This window comes from Lepidochelys kempii, chromosome 2, assembly GCF_965140285.1.
Source record: "Lepidochelys kempii isolate rLepKem1 chromosome 2, rLepKem1.hap1, whole genome shotgun sequence".
In the NCBI taxonomy this organism is placed as follows: Eukaryota; Metazoa; Chordata; order Testudines; family Cheloniidae; genus Lepidochelys; species Lepidochelys kempii.
Window position 1 is genome coordinate 72789484 of NC_136381.1, and position 20478 is coordinate 72809961.

A 20478-nucleotide genomic window follows, 5' to 3' on the forward strand; every position below is an offset into this window, starting at 1 on the left:
TAACTGAAAACCCTGGAGGTTTTGCAATTGACTTCAACAGACACAGGACAAGACCCCCAAAAAGAAGGAAAAAATGTGAGTCAAGGGATTACGACTGTCTTGCCTGGACTCTGTCATCTGAACAGAATCACTTTGATTGTGGAAAGGAAAAGGAAGCAAACATTATACAGTCATTTAGGTCCCAGTTATAGATAGCCATGCATTATTAAATAAGTTTAATATAACATCTGAAGGAAAAAATAATTAAGGGAACAGTCTCCCTATTTCTTAAGATAACAATAACTTTTGTCTGATGTGGTCTTTACATACAATTCAACGTAAGTCGATTTAATTTTATCAACAATGTGACAGGAAATGTCCTTACAAATGGGAGGAACTTGGGTCAGCTGCAAAATGAAGACAGTTTGGATTAACTAGATTGTCCATTACCTGAAACAAAACATGTTGATGGTGACTGAGCAAAAACCAATCAACAGGCCTATCCGAGGACCAATATTCTTCCTCCCAGGTCTCCTCAAAGCACTCCCAAAATGATCAGGGACCATTAGCTTCGAAAAGGGCACCATCAAAACAAGCACCTCAACTCAAACCACATAGCTAAAATTTTCAGTTGCCTCACCTCTAATCCTGACCCAAATATTAAATCACGAGTATTACTAGCAGTATAAACTGAGCCAACAATCCATGGTCATTAAGTCAACCACGAAATCCTGAGCTATCAAGGCAGATGTTAAAAATCATCAAGTACTATCAGCCCCACTGCCCATATAGTACCATCCCAGTAAGGAATGTCAATAGTCTTGTAGGGATTTTACAATGCAGTGGGGCAATTGGTATACTAAACACCAGTTACATTTTAGCTCCATCCCAAGACTTTCATAAAATGGACATACTGTATTTGATTCACTTTTAGGGTGGAAGAACTCCGGCATATCATACTAGATGCAAGCAGCAGTGCAGCCATACACATCCCATCCATTTCTCCTTCTGTCCATGGTGTCCTGAATACCTGTTTGGAGTCAGCATTGGCAAAACTAGTCCACCAGTGTCATTCAACCATGTTTGGGTTATTCTCATCTTTGAGCAAGTCAAGGAAAGTAAACCTATTACTAACTACCATCCAAGCATTAATCAGCATACAGTGAATACTAGATTCTTGCCCAAAACCATCATACACATTAAGGACTAATTACAATGGAATACAACAACAATGGAATTGAGGCTGATCATCTTGACTCTGGGCTATGTCCTACCTTCTCTTCCTCTTACCAATGAGATTGGGGGACCTAAGCCCTTAAAACCAGCCCTGCCCAAAACCCCCACCCCTGGGGTCTCTATAGTCTCAACATGCAACTGTGTTTTTCACTTCTCTTGGTGACTGTTGAAGGGGACACACCTGCTAGAGCTAAGTGACCAATCAAGGGCCTATATAGTTCGCCACAAACTACCCTCTCAAATGCAGACTTCCTAAAGACCAAGAAAGAGGCAGATCTGTTCAGACATTATAGTATAGTTTATGCATAATTAGGTTGAGTTGGTGCTGGGCCTTTAACCTCCCTGTTACTGAGGATGAAAAGCTGGGAAGGACTCAAGGAATAGTGTGGAGGCAGTCCAAACTTGATTTAGCACTATTGCCACTGGATTATTGCCCCTTTAGTAATTATATATAATATGCACTTCACACACAGACACATGCAATGTATTAATAGGCTGTTACCACCAGAACTCTCCACTGTATTTCCTGTACATTTTGGATAGTTCACATGCTTACAACCTATGTTTATTTTTTTTTAAATATTGTAGATAATGATAGCTTTCCCCCTTCCTCTTCTGATATGGGGTAGGGGTTAGCAAAAATAGCTGGCTCTGATGCCAGATTTTGCTGCCAACCCATGTTGAGAAACTCAGGGAACATTTAAACAATGAATGTTGTCACCATGCTGTGACTAGAACTGAGTGTGAGCGGTGCATGTCAATGCTGTAAACTGGGACTCAATCTTCCTACTCTTCTACCCTGTAATCTGAAGTGAAGACCCCTATTTACTAATTTTATCTCATGTGGAATTCCACTATATACTTTACCATTTCTTCCTCTTAAAAATGCATGAAGGCAAGAAACCCAACCATGACTGCTAGGAAGTGGCATTAAAAGAAGAATGGCTTTCCCAGTACTTGAAACATTAGGAGTAGTGCTAAGTTATTAGCCTCTGGAAATTGTACATTCTGAGTGCTGCATGATTGAGGAAGACTGAGATCAAATCTATAAACATGTAGTCTTTTGTTCATCAAAACATGTGCAGAAAAGAGTGACAGAGTTTATGAGTTGGATAACTATATGAACCTTTCTTGCTTGGCAATATGTTCAACTTCACTTATAGTTTATATATATCCATGAAAGTAGCGTCTAATGAGCAAATAGCATTCCCGAACAAGCATAATAAAGTTAGGAAGGACTTGCAATGTTTGTTTGTGCCTCAGGCTTCCTGAATCAAATCACCATCTTCTACATTAAAGAGACTTGTGTTATCCAAGAAGTATTAAAATAAAAATGTTAACTTTAAAGCTGAGCATAATATGCATTACATTTTGGAAACCTGTAATTTAAAAGACATAAAGTAAGCTAGGCTACTGTACCAGTCTAATAAAACTTGTGGAAAAGTGTATGACTTTCATTCAGTACTTTAGCCTTCATAGTTAAACATTATAAATGTTTATTACATATATATGGAAAGATGTTCAAGTGACTATCAAGCAAGTCAAGCAGAAAAGGTAAAGGAGATTTTTGATCAGTTCCTTAATACATTTCTTGTATGTGGTTAATACTCTAGTTACACTCTTAAATAGTTCAACTCCTAATATTAACTTTCCCCTTAGTTTTCAGTTTTATCAGAGAAAATAACTGAATAATTTTCTCTGTCATACTAAGTGAAAATTTGTTTTAAGCCATGCAGTACAATAATTCTTCTGAATAGTATAGCTAAAAAAGTGAAGAGATAAACAGTAACAGTTTATTTAATTCAGTGAAGAGGACATCTCATTAGATTATCTCATAGCAATCAAACAACATACTGCAAAAGCCAAATGACCAATCATTAAATGGTGTTTTTTTCTTCTTCCCCAGGCAAATAGAGATTAAGTGAAGTTAATGAATTCACTTTAAGGCATTAAGTTAAATTGCACGACTTAAAGGAAGAGAAACAAAGCACCGTGTAGCTTGCATCTAAGGTGGCATAGCTGACGTGATTTCTGGAAAATCATTCATTTATATAATCAGCCATTAGCTGTCATTTATGTTCACTGTGGAAGGGACCACAGTAATATATCCTAAACGAATTCCAGCTCAATGCCCACTTCAGTGTTTTACAATTTCTCTGGCACATGCTTAGTGAAAGCCTGCCACTCTGCAACAGAGGAGGGAATTACTACTGTAAACCCACAGGTATACTTCACTAGAAATATATTGGATTCACACACACAGAGTGGAATCTATTTCAATTAAAAGAAAGGCTAGCTAGTTACAGTAGCTAACAATAGTTCTAGTAGTCTTATTGCACACTTCACAGTATCTTGGGCATGTCAGAAGTCGAAACCATATTAGAGCTCTTCTGAAAGTATATTCAAACAGCTGACATTCATCTCAGATTATTTATCCCAGACATACTGTATGTAAATCATCCACCAACATGTGAAAGGTTTATTTCATCCTTTTGCTATAAACTGGTGGGTTTAGACATGCGTTCAGTGTATAACCACCTTTTTATCCTATTATGTTAATGTTCCTCATATGCGAAAAGTGTAGGTAGCTCCATATAAAATGATCTCTCTTCTAAACCCTCAGAGTTGACAAATGCTGACAAATCAAAGTGCATTAACCTGGAAAGGTTTGGGACTTTTTGTATCCATCTCCATTTACTGGAGACTTCTGATCAGAAAATGAGACCAAAAAAACATAAAAATCAACAATTATTCATACCCATTTACTTTTCTATAAAAGCAAATCCCTCCATGTTACTTGCAACTGGTACATAGTATTATTTATGTTGTAATGGTGAAAAAAGAAAGTTCATTCCTCTAAGTAAATACACCATCCACCCTTCCTCCCCCCTTCCTGCCCCCTACCTATCCCCACTACCACTACTGTAATTCACGTGCTCATTGGAACTGATCATGCTCTAAGCAAAATGTCAGTGTTTGGCTGTAAATCTGTGTAAATGTTTTTTCTCCCTGAAACCTTCATGTTAAAGCAGGATGCTCATCAAGGTCACTGTAAGAGATTACGGTTTTCAGTCTGGCAGAGAAGAGGCTAAGAAAATCAATAAACACAAACACAATTAAACATGCTTTGAAGTCTGCTGTTTGCCAATTTCATGTGGAATCACATCTTTAGCTCCTGAATTTCAGAGATGTATGGGAAGTAGTTATGGTGAGGCAGGTTGGCTAGTTTATGCACTAGCTATGCAGAAAGGTGAACAGGAGATTTGGCGTTTTGCAGTGTGGCAGATTAGTTCTGAGTAAACTATCTTCAACTGAATTTTTAGGAAGAGATTACAGCTTCCTGGGCCTGCTGCCTCCTAAGTGGAGTTTTGCCATGGTCTTCCATGGGAGCAGGACTGGCCACCTCACCTACTACACCTTTTCTGTATGTCCTGTTAAACTGAGACCATACCAGACTCAACTTTTGTTTTGTGACAAATGTCAGTTACCAGAAGAAGATCAATAAATGTACACACATTAAAAAAGACAGGAAAGCAAAACCCACACAGAGAAGGAGCATCAGAGAAAAACAAAATTACCAAATGACATGGCTAAAAGTTAAAAGGTATGCAAATCAAATTCAATCACTGTCTTGCATGCCTGAGAGACACACAGGGCTGTCCTACAAGAGCTGTTGCTAAAATGCACTCTGTTAAGAGACTCTCAATATTTAGTTACACATGAACACAGAGACAAAAAAAAACATTTAATATGTTAATAAAAATATAAGGCATCATTTCCATTTGCTGTTGTTGCACAAGTGGTCACCACCCTATTTCTTTAAGATTGTTCTTGCAAAGCTAAGGAACATAGATGCTGTAAAAGGGATGTTTACAATGCACTTCAACAGAGTTGGACCAATGCTGGGTTGCAACAGATCCCCTCTCACTATCACAAACCTCTCAAATAAAGAGACCTCGAAATCTAAAACTGCAGATGGCTCCACTGCCCGTCCTCCCTCCAGACAAGGAGTTTCAAACCAACAGCTGCAAACAGATTAAGGTAATACGTTTACTAACAACGGCAATCAGGATTGTAAGCAATGACTGACTTACTTGCCAATATGCTAGCGTTAGGCGATCTGCTCTCCGTTGCAGAAACGTTGCAGAGCTTGTACTCTTCGGATCTCCTCTCAGACCTCTGTCCAAAGTATTTCCAAACCACTCGGGCACATCTCCACGGTTATTTGGCGTAATACAGAAAATCTCTCACCTGGCCCCCGAACTCAGTGCCCATGATTTAAATCAAAGCCTCCGGAAAGTTACACTCTGATTTGTGTTAAAAAAAAAATTAAAATCGGGTTGAAGTCGCTGGTGAGATCTCAAACTCCGGAGCGGAACGACGCCACCGTCCCTGTTTGCGGTTGCATGGAGGGGGGTTACTTGCAGTCCACCCAAAACAATAAATAAATAAATCAGAGGGGAGGAGGGGGAGCGAGAGATTAGGGAGCGCCGCCCTTTTAGCAGCAGGGAGAGGCAAGCCGGTGTATAAGCACCTGCAGCAACAGCAGCGCTGTGTCCCAGTGCCGGCTGGGTCCAGAGGCGCTGTCCATCCCTGCTGGTGTTGAGCAGAGACACCGAGAGACCCTGCCAGCCCCCAGAGCTGCCCACCTCCCTTCCAACCCACCAGCTTGCTTCTTGCTTGTCTCGCCTCAGTGGCTTCCCCCTTTCGTCGGCTCCCGCTAGGATTCGCCGCGCGGGGTTTCGCTGGGTTTTATCTGTAGCGCATTCTCCGCTGGTGGAGCTCGGGAGAAAATCCAGCGATGCTCAGGTCCCTGGCCAGGTCCTCCTTCGCTAATCAGACCCTATCAGAGAGCGAGAGCGAGATGGCGATTAGGCGGACTCAATGAGTGAAGCAGGAAACTTACACCGCGCCTTTGCAAAGTCCAGCGCGTGATTTAGGAGACAGGAAGCAGGGCTCTGTCCGGAACCTGTGGGGGTATCACCTGGGAGCAGCACCCTGAATGGTGGAATACAGCTTGAGGACAGGGATTGCGGTCCTCCATTCAGACCCGGCTGGGAGAGGCGGCTTCTCAGTTCCCTTACAGCCCCCAAAAGGAAATCACACGTGATTAGGAGAAGTTGATGCTGCTAGGGAGAGCTCTTTAAAAGGGAAAAAAGGCAAAGCTGGGTCCCTAGAGGGAGAAAGTGGATCCTGCAAAATCCTGTCAGTTTGGGGCCCCAGAAGCCCACGTTACACTGCCTAAAGGGAGTCCAAATCCAGGCATTCCTATTATTTCAAAACAACCCTGGTCCCCACCTATCCCAGTGCAACAGCGCCACAAGAATTTGCAACCTCCACCTGGATGCTAAGAGAACCAGCCAATCTGGGGGCTCTACCCCCCTAAAATACTATTGTATAAGTACAAAGTTTGCCACCGGGATAGAGAATAAATGTGGCTTCTCTACTGTACGACCCACTCCTTACCTACCCTACCTAAATCTGTATCAGGGACATCAGTGCTTCCCACATCAACCATAAAACCTTGCAACTGACTATTAGCAGGTCGTGGTTTTGCCCTGGAACCTCCACATTCTATTGTCTAAACAGAGAATTCATTTAGCGTCTCCTGTTGTACCTTAAAACTCCACATGGATGTGTCCGAAAGCCAAGACACCACATAAATTTAGATCCCACATCTGGAGCTTGCCAAAGTTTCACCAAACACTCAGAACTTGTACCCTGAAAACAGAGCAAAAGGTATTATTTCTACTTTTCCATCAAAAATCCGGACTTCAGAAAATCTTGTAAGGGCAGATATTTTAATTTGGGCACATATATAGTGCTAGAAATGGCTAATTTAGGCTTGTATATGCCGTTTTACCATCTCCACTCTTACTATACGTCATGAAATGCAATGTTTCCCCATTGTATAGCTTGTCGTGTATTTATTCCTTGGCAGATGGAAAGCCATAATACATCAAGTTCTATATTCAGCAAAAGTTATGTACGGCTTTTTTAATAGATTCATTTAAAGCTACAGAGACTTTTTTTTTTTTAATGTTAAAGGAAACGTTATAGTCTTCATCCCGTTTCTTGTCAATTAAATCGCATAGTCTAGAAACCCTTGACTATTTTCTAATTTGGACTCTGGTACTTTGATTTTGTTGTCGTTCCATCTGCTAAGGAAATAACACCCTGATTACTACTACTCTTGACAGGAATTAGATAAACAGACATCCATATTTCATTATTTGCATGGCTGATCATTTATGGAACATCGCAGATCTGAGGTTTGTCTCCAGCTTTTATCATTAACATTTAAAATACATATTCCTAACTTGGTGCAGTTTCACTGGTTAAACTTATTTATGGCTTTCTATATAATTGTTAGGGATGATGGGGGGGGGGGTAGGGGGCAGTGTTGGTGCATCATGATACATTTGGGCCTGGATTCTGTAGATTAGGGGAGCTGCACATGTACTAAAATTTAGGTAAGAAAACCAGGGGGGTGCAAAAAGAAATAACCTGGTGCCAAATTAGAGTTTGTGCAGCTCTATACTAGCATTTGTTGGGGACAGGGAGGGGACGTTTGTTTTAGGGAGTGGGGGGAGGAATAGTAGAATGGTAGAATAATAGAATCAAGCTTGTTCTGTATTTTAGGGTTCCTGGCCAAAATTTGGCAAGATCCAGATCCGGGTTTTGAATGTAGTGGTGCATTGGCTTCCCAGGTCTTTCCGTGCAACAAGACCAGGTAAACGTGTTCCCTGTGAGTAACTTACACATTGGAGGGCCATAACATGGCATGATCTGGCAGGATCCCAAGTGCCCTATCTGAATATTTGCTGCTCTGTTGCGTCAGGATGCGGCCCTGTCGAGACTATTGTTGGTACAGGAAGAGTGCCTACACTTGTTCCATATTAACGGGGTAGAAATGCTGGGGGCACATTTGCTGGATCTAACAAGATCCAAGTGGTGGATCCGGGATTTTGCAGGCTGTTGTGGCCGGGGGGATGCCTCAGAGTGCCTAGGTGGGTGTGAAGTAGGAGAAATTATGCAGAGGAATTTGAGGGTCGAGAGCCAAAAATGGTAGGATCTGGTAGAATTCTGCCTTTCCAGAGAGCACCTTTAACGGCTCAGTAAAAGTGAGAATAAATCAGTGACAAACCTGTTCACTTCCCAGGATACATGCCTTTTCCTCTCCTTCTAGTTTGTGGATATAGGAGACTGCATTTCTAGAGGGAGGAGGGGAATCGAGGTGAACATAAGAATGGCCATACTGGGTCAGACCAAAGGTCCACCCAGCCCAGTGTCGTGTTTGTCCACAGTGGCCAATGCCAGGTTCCCCAGAGGGGGTGGACCTAACAGGTAATGATCCAGTGATCTCTCTCCTGCCATCCATCTCCACCCTCTGACAAACAGAGGCTAGGTGCACAGACCCTTGGAGAAGTGGGGGGCAGAGTGGAGCAGACGCACACACATCCCTGGACAAAGCAATGGTCTTAGTGATGACTGAAACCGGGTCCCTGCTGGGAAAGGCATGAGACGCTTGTCGCATCTTTAAAGACGCTGCTCTAGGTGGACCCCTGTACATTGCCGATTGCTCGCCCCTCCTGCCCCAGCTCAGAGCTTGGAAATCGCTCCGGTGCCGGGCTCAGCAAGGAGGGGCTGGGAGAGAGCGAGCCCGCACCGTCAGGGGGGCTGGTGAACACACCCCACGCGGCGGGACGCGCTTGTAGCAGGGGACTGGCTAACTGCGCTCTGCCAGGGTGCTCAGGGAAGGAGGCCGCCGCCGCACTCCCAGGCGCTCACACGACACCCGGGCTGGCACAGCGGCGGCGCACCCGGGTGCGGGGAATACATTGGCACTCGGTAAAGTCTCCCCACCCCCACCCAGCCCCGCGCTCCCCGGCCGCAGACACGCGGGCTGCTGTGCCCTTTCGGCAGCACCGCGGCGGGGCGGGGGCCGGAGGCTGGGCCGCGAACCCGCGCGGTGATCGCGGGCGGCTCGCCCCTGTCACACAGCCGGGGCGCTTCCCCGCGCGCGGAGTTCAAGCGCACTTTCCCGCTGGGTGCCCATGAGGGGGAGGTGGGGGGGCGGGGGCGGGTCCTCCCCGCTCTCCCGTCCCCTGCTTCCGTGGAAAGGCGTCTGGTTAGAAGCCACCTACCCAGCCGTCGGGCCCGGAGCTGCGCGTTTGTCCCGCTCAGCCCCTTTGCTCCCCGCGAAGACGGCGCTGCAGGAGCCGTGCTGCCTTCCAGCGGAACGGTGATTCCGCCGGGCACGCCGCCGCGCAGGGGAGCGACCTGTAAACCAGGTGGAAACGGAGCCGTTTACAGGCACGCAGACCCTGGGCATCGCAGCCGTACTTAGTCCCCCCTGGGGCTGCCGGGCAGCGAGCCCCTGATTTTAGGCTAGCAGCGAGGAGAGCCCCGTGCCGCCTTTCCCCGCGTGGAACCCGCTCGCTGAGGGACCAGGGCATCTTTAGACGCCTCGTTCCAGCCCACGGCCCGCCACAGCCAGGGAAATCTCGCCTCTTAAAGGGGCAACAATTTAAAGCAGCAGGCTGAAATTAACCCTCTCGGGCTGGGTTTGGGGCGACAGGCTCGGGGGTTTGGGGAGGTGAGAGGTTCAGGCACTCCGCCTCCACCCCCATTTTCTTTTTAGAGGCAATTCCACACAGTTAAGGAAGTGGAGGTTATTTGGGAACAGATTCAAAATGATTTGCGAGTTCCGCGTTTCTCAGAGGCGGCACCCGGCTTTGCTTGGGGCCGCAGCCTCCTGGGCAGTGATGGGGGCGAGGGCCACTAGCAGGGATTGGGCCCTGTCACCCCTGGAGCCAGCCAGGGTGAGTTCCCCACCTTCCCCAGAGCAGTGGGGCTCCGGCTTCAGCCCTGGGGTGTCGGGAAGCAGGCTCTTGCCACGCACTGGCAGGCTCCGACTGGGGCTTCGGGCTCTGGCCGTGTAGCGACGGGCTCCGTCCCCCTCAGGGCCCTGGCCCAGGCTGCCTCTCCGTCCCCCCCCTCTCCCCCCCAGGCCTCCCTACCCACCTCCCCATCCCAGGCTTAAGTTGTCCCCCGGCTTGCCAGGGCTGAGTAAGTCTGTTGTTGTGAAATATAACATTTGTATGTTTGTTAATATCACTTTTCACTACCTGCCAGCTAATTAACAAAGCTGCTGCTATGAAAAGTGATATTAAGAAATGTACAAATATTACTTTCCAGGGAAGCAGACTTATTAGCTAGCAAGTCTAAAAAAGAAAGAAAGAAAGAAAGAAAGAAAGAAAGAAATAGCAACCACAAAGGCAAAAGAAACAGCAACAAAAACATACAATGCTTGAATGGTATTGTATTTGTGTTTCTTTTCTGTAAAGAAGTAGAGACAACTGTATGTTATTTTTATTATTCGGTTTATGTATGTGGTTTTTTTTAATGCATTATTATGACTGGGACATGTATAATGTGCACATTTGTTTTTCCTAAAATTAATTATTTTAGGAAAAATTGTCACAGCACCCACCAGGAAGAGTTGGTAGCCACATTCTGACGCCACCAAAAAATTTGTTGCAAGAACCCCTCTGCTAGTTCATATTTTACTGAACTTTTCCCCACATACTATTACTTAGATCGTTCTTGACACAATATTATTTCATTTCTAATTTTTATTGTTGAAAGATCTCCAGCTGTAAATTGGGAGCTGATGCAAACAAAAGCACTATTCATGTTATTTATTACTTTCATAAATATTAACTGCAATAACGTGCAGTGAGCCATCAAGCAACATTAAAGAAGGCAACTTTATGCAGATTAAATGCAAAGCTAATAGTTACTCTAGAAAGAGTAAACAAGTGGTGAGTTGATAAATGCATAAGAACGTGCAGTTTGATAGGCTTTATGCCTACTTGAACACATTTGTATTTCAGATCTGGAGATACAAAGTCCCTTTTTAATAGTGAAAAGAAAAGGAGTACTTGTGGCACCTTAGAGACTAACCAATTTATTTGAGCATGAGCTTTCGTGAGCCACAGCTCACTTCACTGATGAAGTGAGCTGTGGCTCACGAAAGCTCATGCTCAAATAAATTGGTTAGTCTCTAAGGTGCCACAAGTACTCCTTTTCTTTTTGCGAATACAGACTAACACGGCTGTTCCTCTGAAACCTGTTTTTAATAGTGAAATATTAACTGAGCAATTTGCATCTGCAAGCCAAATAGATATCTGTCCCTGTCAAGGTTCCTCCCCCACTCTGAACTCTAGGGTACAGATGTGGGGACCTGCATGAAAAACCTCCTAAGCTTATCTTTACCAGCTTAGGTCAAAACTTCCCCAAGGTACAAAATATTACCCCCGTTATCCTTGGAATGGCCGCTACCACCACCAAACTAATACTGGTTACTGGGGAAGAGCTGTTTGGACGCGTCCTTCCCCCCCAAAATACTTCCCAAAACCTTGCACCCTACTTCCTGGACAAGGTTTGGTAAAAAGCCTCACCAATTCGCCTAGGTGACTACAGACCCAGACCCTTGGATCTTAAGAACAATGAACAATCCTCCCAACACTTGCACTCCCCCTTTCCTGGGAAATGTTGGATAAAAAGCCTCACCAATTTGCATAGGTGACCACAGACCCAAACCCTTGGATCTGAGAACAATGAAAAAGCATTCAGTGTTTTACAAGAAGACTTTTAATAAAAAATAGAAGTAAATAGAAATAAAGAAATCCCCCCTGTAAAATCAGGATGGTAGATATCTTACAGGGTAATTAGATTCAAAAACATAGAGAACCCCTCTAGGCAAAACCTTAAGTTACAAAAAAGATACACAGACAGAAATAGTTATTCTATTCAGCACAATTCTTTTCTCAGCCATTTAAAGAAATCATAATCTAACACATACCTAGCTAGATTACTTACTAAAAGTTCTAAGGCTCCATTCCTGTTCTGTCCCTGGCCAAGACGACTACAGACAGACCCACAAAACCTTTGTTTCTCTCCCTCCTCCCAGCTTTTGAAAGTATCTTGTCTCCTCATTGGTCATTTTGGTCGGGTGCCAGCGAGGTTACCTTTAGCTTCTTAACCCTTTACAGGTGAGAGGAGCTTTCCCCTGGCCAGGAGGGATTTCAAAGGGGTTTACCCTTCCCTTTATATTTATGACACGCCCCCCAAATCTCAGCTAGGGTGAAACACTGGCTGGGATTTCTTCCTGGAGCTCTAGGAAAACAGAGTTAATAAGACACATGCATCTCTAAATATACTACCAAGTACATAAAGACTAACAATATTTTCCACATCTCAAGGACGATTTTAACCAGTTGATTCTGGGAAACTTTCACGGGAGAGTGCATCAGCCACTTTGTTAGAAGCTCCTGAGATGTGTTGGATGTCGAAATCAAAATCTTGGAGAGCTAAACTCCACCGAAGAAGTTTTCTGTTAGTTTCTTTGACGGTGTGAAGCCACTTTAGTGCAGCATGGTCGGTTTGCAGGTGGAAACGCCGTCCCCAAACATATGGGCGTAGCTTTTCCAGAGCGTAGACAATGGCATAACATTCTTTTTCAGTGACTGACCAGTTGCTTTCCCTCTCAGACAGTTTTTTGCTGAGAAACACTACAGGGTGGAATTCTTGATCAGGTCCTTTCTGCATTAAAACTGCTCCCACACCACGCTCGGATGCATCTGTGGTTACTAGGAACGGTTTGTCAAAGTCTGGGGCCCTTAGTACAGGGTCAGACATGAGTGTCGCTTTAAGCTTGTTAAAGGCCTTCTGACACCTTCCGGTCCACTGAACAGCATTTGGCTGTTTCTTTTTGGTTAGGTCTGTCAGTGGGGCAGCGATTTGGCTGTAGTGCGGTACAAATCGTCTGTAATAACCGGCCAAGCCTAAGAAGGATTGAACCTGTTTCTTTGACTTTGGGACAGGCCACTTTTGGATAGCATCCACTTTGGCCTGTAGGGGGCTGATAGTTCCTTGACCCACCTGGTGTCCAAGGTAAGTCACTCTGTTTAGGCCTATTTGACACTTCTTAGCCTTAACAGTTAGTCCTGCCTCCCTTATGCGCTCAAGGACTTTTTGTAGATGTTCCAGGTGGTCTGCCCAGGAATCCGAAAATATGGCCACATCGTCAAGGTAGGCGACTGCATATTCTCCTAATCCCGCTAGGAGACCATCTACAAGTCTTTGGAAAGTGGCGGGTGCATTTCGCAGCCCGAAAGGGAGTACATTAAATTCATACAGCCCGAGATGTGTGATGAAGGCTGACCTTTCCTTGGCAGATTCATCTAGCGGTACCTGCCAGTACCCCTTGGTTAAGTCCAAGGTAGAGATGAACTGGGCCCTTCCCAGTTTCTCTAATAGTTCATCTGTGCGTGGCATGGGATAGTTGTCTGGGCGAGTTACAGCATTTAGCTTACGGTAGTCCACGCAAAAACGTATTTCCCCATCTGGTTTGGGAACTAGAACCACTGGAGATGCCCATGCACTTTCAGAGGGGCGGATTACACCCATCTGTAACATATCCTGGATCTCCCGTTCTATAGCAGTTTTAGCTTGAGGAGACACCCGGTAAGGGTGGACCCTAATTGGGTGAGCATTACCTGTGTCAATGGAGTGGTATGCCCGTTCAGTCCGTCCTGGGGTGGCTGAGAACGTTGGCGCGTAGCTAGTGCACAGCTCCTGGATCTGCTGTCGCTGCATACGCCCAAGGGTCATGGAGAGGTTCACCTCTTCCACACCACCAGCACATTTCCCTTCGTAGTAAACACCTTCAGGCCACTCAGCGTCGTCTCCTCCCTGGGCTGTAAACTGACAAACCTTTAATTCTCTGGAATAAAAGGGCTTTAGAGAATTAATATGGTACACCTTAGGCTTTCGGTTGGAGGTGGGGAATGCTATGAGATAATTAACAGCTCCCAGGCGCTCCTGGACCACGAATGGCCCTTCCCACGATGCTTCCATTTTATGGGCCTGGAGCGCCTTTAAGACCATGACCTGGTCTCCTACTTTGAAGGAACGCTCTCTGGCATGTTTATCATACCAGGCTTTTTGCTCTTTTTGAGCATCCTGTAAGTTTTCTCTAGCAAGGGCTAAAGAGGTTCGGAGGGTGTTTTGTAGGTTGGTTACAAAGTCCAGAATATTAGTTCCTGGAGAAGGTGTAAATCCCTCCCATTGCTGCTTCACCAACTGCAATGGCCCCTTAACCTCACGGCCATATACAAGTTCAAATGGGGAAAACCCTAAACTGGGATGAGGTACAGCTCTGTAGGCAAAGAGCAACTGCTGCAATACTAGGTCCCAATCATTGGAGTGCTCATTTACGAATTTACGTATCATGGCCCCCAAAGTTCCATTAAACTTCTCCACCATGCCATTTGTTTGATGATGGTAAGGAGTGGCAACCAAGTGATTTACCCCATGAGCTTCCCAAAGGTTTTTCATAGTTCCTGCCAGGAAATTAGTCCCTGCATCTGTGAGGATGTCGGAGGGCCAACCTACCCTGGCAAAAATGTCTGCTAGTGCCTGGCACACACTTTTAGCCCTGGTGTTGCTTAGAGCTACTGCTTCCGGCCATCGGGTGGCAAAATCCATGAAAGTCAGTATGTACTGCTTTCCTCTGGGTGTCTTTTTCGGAAAAGGACCCAGAATATCCACAGCTACTCGCTGAAATGGAACTTCAATGATGGGGAGTGGCTGGAGAGGAGCTTTGACCTGGTCTTGGGGTTTTCCCACTCTTTGGCACACCTCACAAGACTGGACATAGGTAGAAACATCCTTGCCCATTCCCTCCCAGTGGAATGACCCCCCCAAACGGTCTTTGGTCCTGTTCACCCCAGCATGGCCACTAGGGTGATCATGGGCTAAGCTCAAGAGCTTGGCCCGGTATTTAGTTGGAACTACCAACTGTCTCTGAGGATGCCAGTCTTCCTGGTGTCCCCCAGAAAGAGTTTCCTTGTATAAAAGTCCTCTTTCTACAACAAACCTGGATCGATTAGAAGAGCTGAGAGGCGGTGGGTTGCTCCGTGCCGCCGTCCAAGCTCTCTGGAGGCTTTCATCTGCTTCCTGTTCGGTCTGGAACTGTTCCCTTGATGCTGGAGACATCAGTTCCTCATGGGATTGTGGACCTAGGCTTGGTCCCTCTGGAAGCGATATAGGGGATGGAGCTGTTTCTGTTGACTGTGAACCGCTCTCCGCTGGTGCACTATGTTGGGATTCAGGCTCCGGCTGAGCCTCTTGTGTAGGGTTATCGGCTGCTGCCAGTTCAGGTTCGGTGGGGCCCTCTGGTGTTGAGGTTGCAAGTACTGGATTCAGTGCTGACACGGGGTCTGGTGTTGGTTGTTCGGCTGGTTCCGGTTCTGGGACTGGTTCCGTCTGGGTCTCTGGGACTGGATCCACTACTGCTGTTGCAGACATTGGCCTGGGGTCCAGGTCCATCACCTCTGACTGGGTCCTGATAGAAGTTTCCGGAACAGAGCTAGGCCTCACGGCTTGTTTAGCCTGGTTGCGGGTGACCATTCCCACCCTCTTGGCCTGCTTCACATGATTGGCCAAGTCTTCCCCCAACAGCATGGGGATGGGATAATCATCATAGACTGCAAAAGTCCACATTCCTGACCAGCCCTTGTACTGGACAGGCAACTTGGCTGTAGGCAAATTGAAAGAGTTGGACTTGAAGGGTTGAATCGTCACTTGGATCTCTGGGTTGATTAAATTGGGGTCCACTAAGGAAGCATGGATAGCTGACACTTGTGCTCCGGTGTCCCTCCACGCGGTGACCTTCTTCCCGCCCACACTCACAGTTTCCCTCCGCTCCAAGGGTATCTGGGAGGTATCTGGGCCTGTGGACCTCTGGTGTGATTCCGGTGCAATGAACTGTAATCTGTTGGGGTTCTTGGGGCAGTTGGCCTTTACATGCCCCAGCTCGTTACACTTAAAACATCGTCCAGCTGACGGGTCACTGGGACGAGGAGGGTTGCTGGAGAACGGGGTGGTGGGACGATAAGGGGTCTGGAGGGTTCTTTGGGAGGTAGGTGGGGCTTTGGGCGGCCCCCGGTAATAGGGTGTGGTCTGGGGTGGTCCCTTCTGGTCTCCGCTCCAACTGCGACCAGTTTTCTTCTTCTCTGCCACCTCCACCCATCTGGCTCCAATCTCTCCTGCCTCGATTACAGTTTTGGGTTTCCCATCTAGGATGTATCTTTCTATTTCCTCAGGAACACCCTCTAAGAATTGTTCCATTTGCATTAGGAAGGGCAAATTTACTGGAGATTCAACACTTGCTCCTGATATCCAGGCATCCCAATGTTTCACAATGTGGTAGGCATGTCGGGTAAATGACATGTCTGGTTTCCACCTTAGGGCTCTGAACCTCCGACGAGACTGCTCGGGTGTTATCCCCATTCTGACTCTCGCCTTGGATTTAAACAGTTCATACTTGTTCATGTGTTCTTTAGGCATTTCAGCTGCCACCTCAGCTAAGGGTCCACTGAGCTGCGGCCTCAGCTCTACCATGTATTGGTCAGTAGAGATGCTGTACCCAAGGCAGGCCCTTTCGAAGTTTTCTAAGAAGGCCTCAGTATCATCACCTGCCTTGTAGGTGGGGAACTTTCTGGGATGGGAAGTGGTACCTGGAGAAGGATTGCTAGGGTTTGTTGGTATATTCTGCTGGGCCTTTATCCTCTCCATCTCCTCCACATGCTTCCTTGCCTCCATTTCCCTCTTGTGGGCAGCCTCCTGTACCTCCTTCTCCAGCCGCATGAGTTCTATCTGTCTTTCATGTTCCCTTTGTTTTTCCTCAGCCTGAAATTTGGCTAATTCCAGCTGTAGTCGAGCTGAGGATTTGGTCATTCTAACCTCTCTGTTTTTAACTAACTTTACACCTGAGGTTTAGAAATAAACAAACAAAACTTGGCTGTAAAATTTTGCTGTGCTGGAATAGAATACCTATTCTCTGATAGTGATTGTCAGCCTACAGAAAAAGACAATTCCCTTGTCTCTGCTCTGGGCCCAAATTAAAGCAAAAAACCTCCAACTACTTGGAAACCTGCTTACCCAGCCCAACGAAGAAAAAAAAAAAATTTCTTTTCAAACCTGTGCTCCTTGTAAAACAAAAAAAAAAATCAAAATCCTAAAAAAAACCCTGCCACTTTTGTCTCCAGGCAAATGGGTAGAGCACACACCCCCTATTTACTTTTAGGAAGAAAAGAAAAAAAAAAACAAACCTCTGGGTTGGAAGACTGTGAATTTCCCTGCAGGAGTTAAGTACCCTGCCTCCAGGCAAATGAAACCTGCAATTCACAAGATAATCCCCTTTTGTCTCTGCTTGGCCACAAAGCAGAGAGAAACCAAGCTGCTTTCAGTTTCAAAGCTGCCTTCTGGACTTCCTAAAAATTCCTTTTTAAAATCTGTATTTCTAGTTCAAAAAAATCTCAACTGGATCTCAAAATGATTTCAGGTTAATCCCACCACTGTGCCACCATGTCAAGGTTCCTCCCCCCACTCTGAACTCTAGGGTACAGATGTGGGGACCTGCATGAAAAACCTCCTAAGCTTATCTTTACCAGCTTAGGTCAAAACTTCCCCAAGGTACAAAATATTACCCCCGTTATCCTTGGAATGGCCGCTACCACCACCAAACTAATACTGGTTACTGGGGAAGAGCTGTTTGGACGCGTCCTTCCCCCCCAAAATACTTCCCAAAACCTTGCACCCTACTTCCTGGACAAGGTTTGGTAAAAAGCCTCACCAATTCGCCTAGGTGACTACAGACCCAGACCCTTGGATCTTAAGAACAATGAACAATCCTCCCAACACTTGCACTCCCCCTTTCCTGGGAAATGTTGGATAAAAAGCCTCACCAATTTGCATAGGTGACCACAGACCCAAACCCTTGGATCTGAGAACAATGAAAAAGCATTCAGTGTTTTACAAGAAGACTTTTAATAAAAAATAGAAGTAAATAGAAATAAAGAAATCCCCCCTGTAAAATCAGGATGGTAGATATCTTACAGGGTAATTAGATTCAAAAACATAGAGAACCCCTCTAGGCAAAACCTTAAGTTACAAAAAAGATACACAGACAGAAATAGTTATTCTATTCAGCACAATTCTTTTCTCAGCCATTTAAAGAAATCATAATCTAACACATACCTAGCTAGATTACTTACTAAAAGTTCTAAGGCTCCATTCCTGTTCTGTCCCTGGCCAAGACGACTACAGACAGACACACAAACCCTTTGTTTCTCTCCCTCCTCCCAGCTTTTGAAAGTATCTTGTCTCCTCATTGGTCATTTTGGTCAGGTGCCAGCGAGGTTACCTTTAGCTTCTTAACCCTTTACAGGTGAGAGGAGCTTTCCCCTGGCCAGGAGGGATTTCAAAGGGGTTTACCCTTCCCTTTATATTTATGACAGTCCCACTGTTCATCCTCTGAAAAATTTTGAATGATTTAAATTGACAGTTCTGGTCATGTTGGTTTGTTTTTTTTAACTCCACACAAGTACTGGAAAAGTAATCAATTATATCTGTTACTATCCAAGTCTAAATATATGTATCTTTGAGTTGAGAATTAAATGGATCTGCTGAGATTGCAACACTGCAACTATAGCTCAGATATGCTAAACCAATACATGGAAAGAGACCCATGAGTTTGACAATGAATGCCCTTCCTCAAACAAATCATTTTCACAGTGTTTTCAGTAAGGACATGATCATTTGAAGACTTTACGCTCAATTTAACAGCATTTCTGTATTTGTTTGTCTGGCTAATGCAATTACTTTTCAATGCCACATCTGATCAATTCCAAGTTTTCAGGGAATGTTCTAGCCATCAATGGCCAGAAATATATTGATTTGTGAGAAAAATGGAAAGCCAAAACGTGGGAAATGGGAGACATATGAAGTCCCTGCCAGTTCTTTAGCACAGCTATAGTTTCAAGTATTCCTGCAATTGTTTACCCAGATCAAATAACTCGTTCATGGAAACCCATTATTGCCTTCCAGCATAAACATACTCCTGTCTAATCTCTGCCTATCCTCACAATACAGTTTAACATGTTGACACACTCAATGACTTATCTCCTAGACAGAAAGAATAATGGTAGTGAGAAGAACTGGACCAGAGGGTAAAGGGGTCATACACATGATCCCTGGTTGGGGTGTGTGTGTGTGTGGGGGGGGGGAGAGAATAGGGGATCCTGAGCCACCATGGAGGGAAAAAGAGGGGAATGGGGCATATAGAGCCACTAGCAAAGGTTGGGAGACCCCAGAACTGAGGGTGGAAGGGGAATGGAAGTGCATGCAAAGCCCCTGTCATGGAGAGAAGGGAAATGGGGGTGCACACAGAGCTGCTGGTATGGGGGAATTTGGTATGTGTAGAGGGGTAATGGGGGATACACAGAACCCCTGGCAGGGGAAATGGGAGGTTGTTGCAGGGAGCCCCTAAAACAGAGGGGCATGGGAGGATGGCACCCAGGGATCTTGTGGGGGAGAATGGAGAGATGCAAGAGGCCCCTGGTATGCACAATAAGCTTGGCCTATACAAGCTATGAAGCATACAACCCCATAATTTAATTTTAAATGCACAATTTCTAAACTAAGTAGATTTATTGGAGGGTGGATCAGAATCTATGAAACATGGAATGTTTCGTTATAGACTGTCCCAATAAAAAGGGGGTTGAACAGGGATTCTGTAGTAGAGATATATTCCAGCAAGGTCTGTCCTATGTTTGACTTTTTGAAGCCACCTCTCTGTACATTTCACAAACTTTGATATAAACAAATTGATGTGTTTATTCCCAGCTGCTGAAAAAAGATCTAAAAATCTTTCATGGGGATTCCAATAGCAATGGTCACTCTTTTCTTTCATGTGAAGATGACCAGGCTAAAAATTAAAGAAAGAAAGTTATGCTTTCAGCAATGGTAAGTGCAACAGGATGAAATCACATTACAGGTAAGATCAGAATGTTATCAAGCATGTATACCACTATTTAAAGTCAGATTAGATAAACCGGAATTTTTTCCTGCATAAAAACAGATCACTCCCATTAACTAATGACACTGAATAAAAGATAAATCACTGTTAGTTTAGCTGGTATTGCAGTTTCTACAGCTGCAACAGGATGACAAAATTCCAAGACAGCTCTGAGGATGAGAAGTAAACATATAGGAAACAGAAAATAAAGAGGAAGAAAATTCAGCATTAGCTCACAAACTCTGCTGAGAACTCATGTCACCTCAAGAATCAATGACAAGATACACTTTATAAAATTATATAGACTGCCTTTCCATAGTCATGTATTTCCT

General features: G+C 45.1%; 1 protein-coding gene across 11 annotated transcripts in view; it reads right to left on the minus strand.

Annotated features, from left to right (window-relative positions):
* Positions 1–9628, minus strand: part of SNTG1 (syntrophin gamma 1) — a 525702-nt gene extending 516074 nt beyond the window's left edge. For 9 of the 11 annotated variants that reach the window (XM_073331225.2, XM_073331233.2, XM_073331227.2 and 6 more), the window contains exons 1-4: positions 9363–9628; positions 8363–8429; positions 6833–6936; positions 5310–6058 (exon numbers count right to left, since the gene is read on the minus strand). The gene's annotated coding sequence lies outside the window, so the exon portion shown is untranslated. Of the gene's footprint in view, positions 1–5309; positions 6286–6832; positions 6937–8362; positions 8430–9362 lie in introns of those variants that run through there. The other 2 variants (XM_073331218.2, XM_073331216.1) reach the window with 2 other exon arrangements.
* Between the last annotated feature and the right edge of the window lie 10850 nt (positions 9629–20478).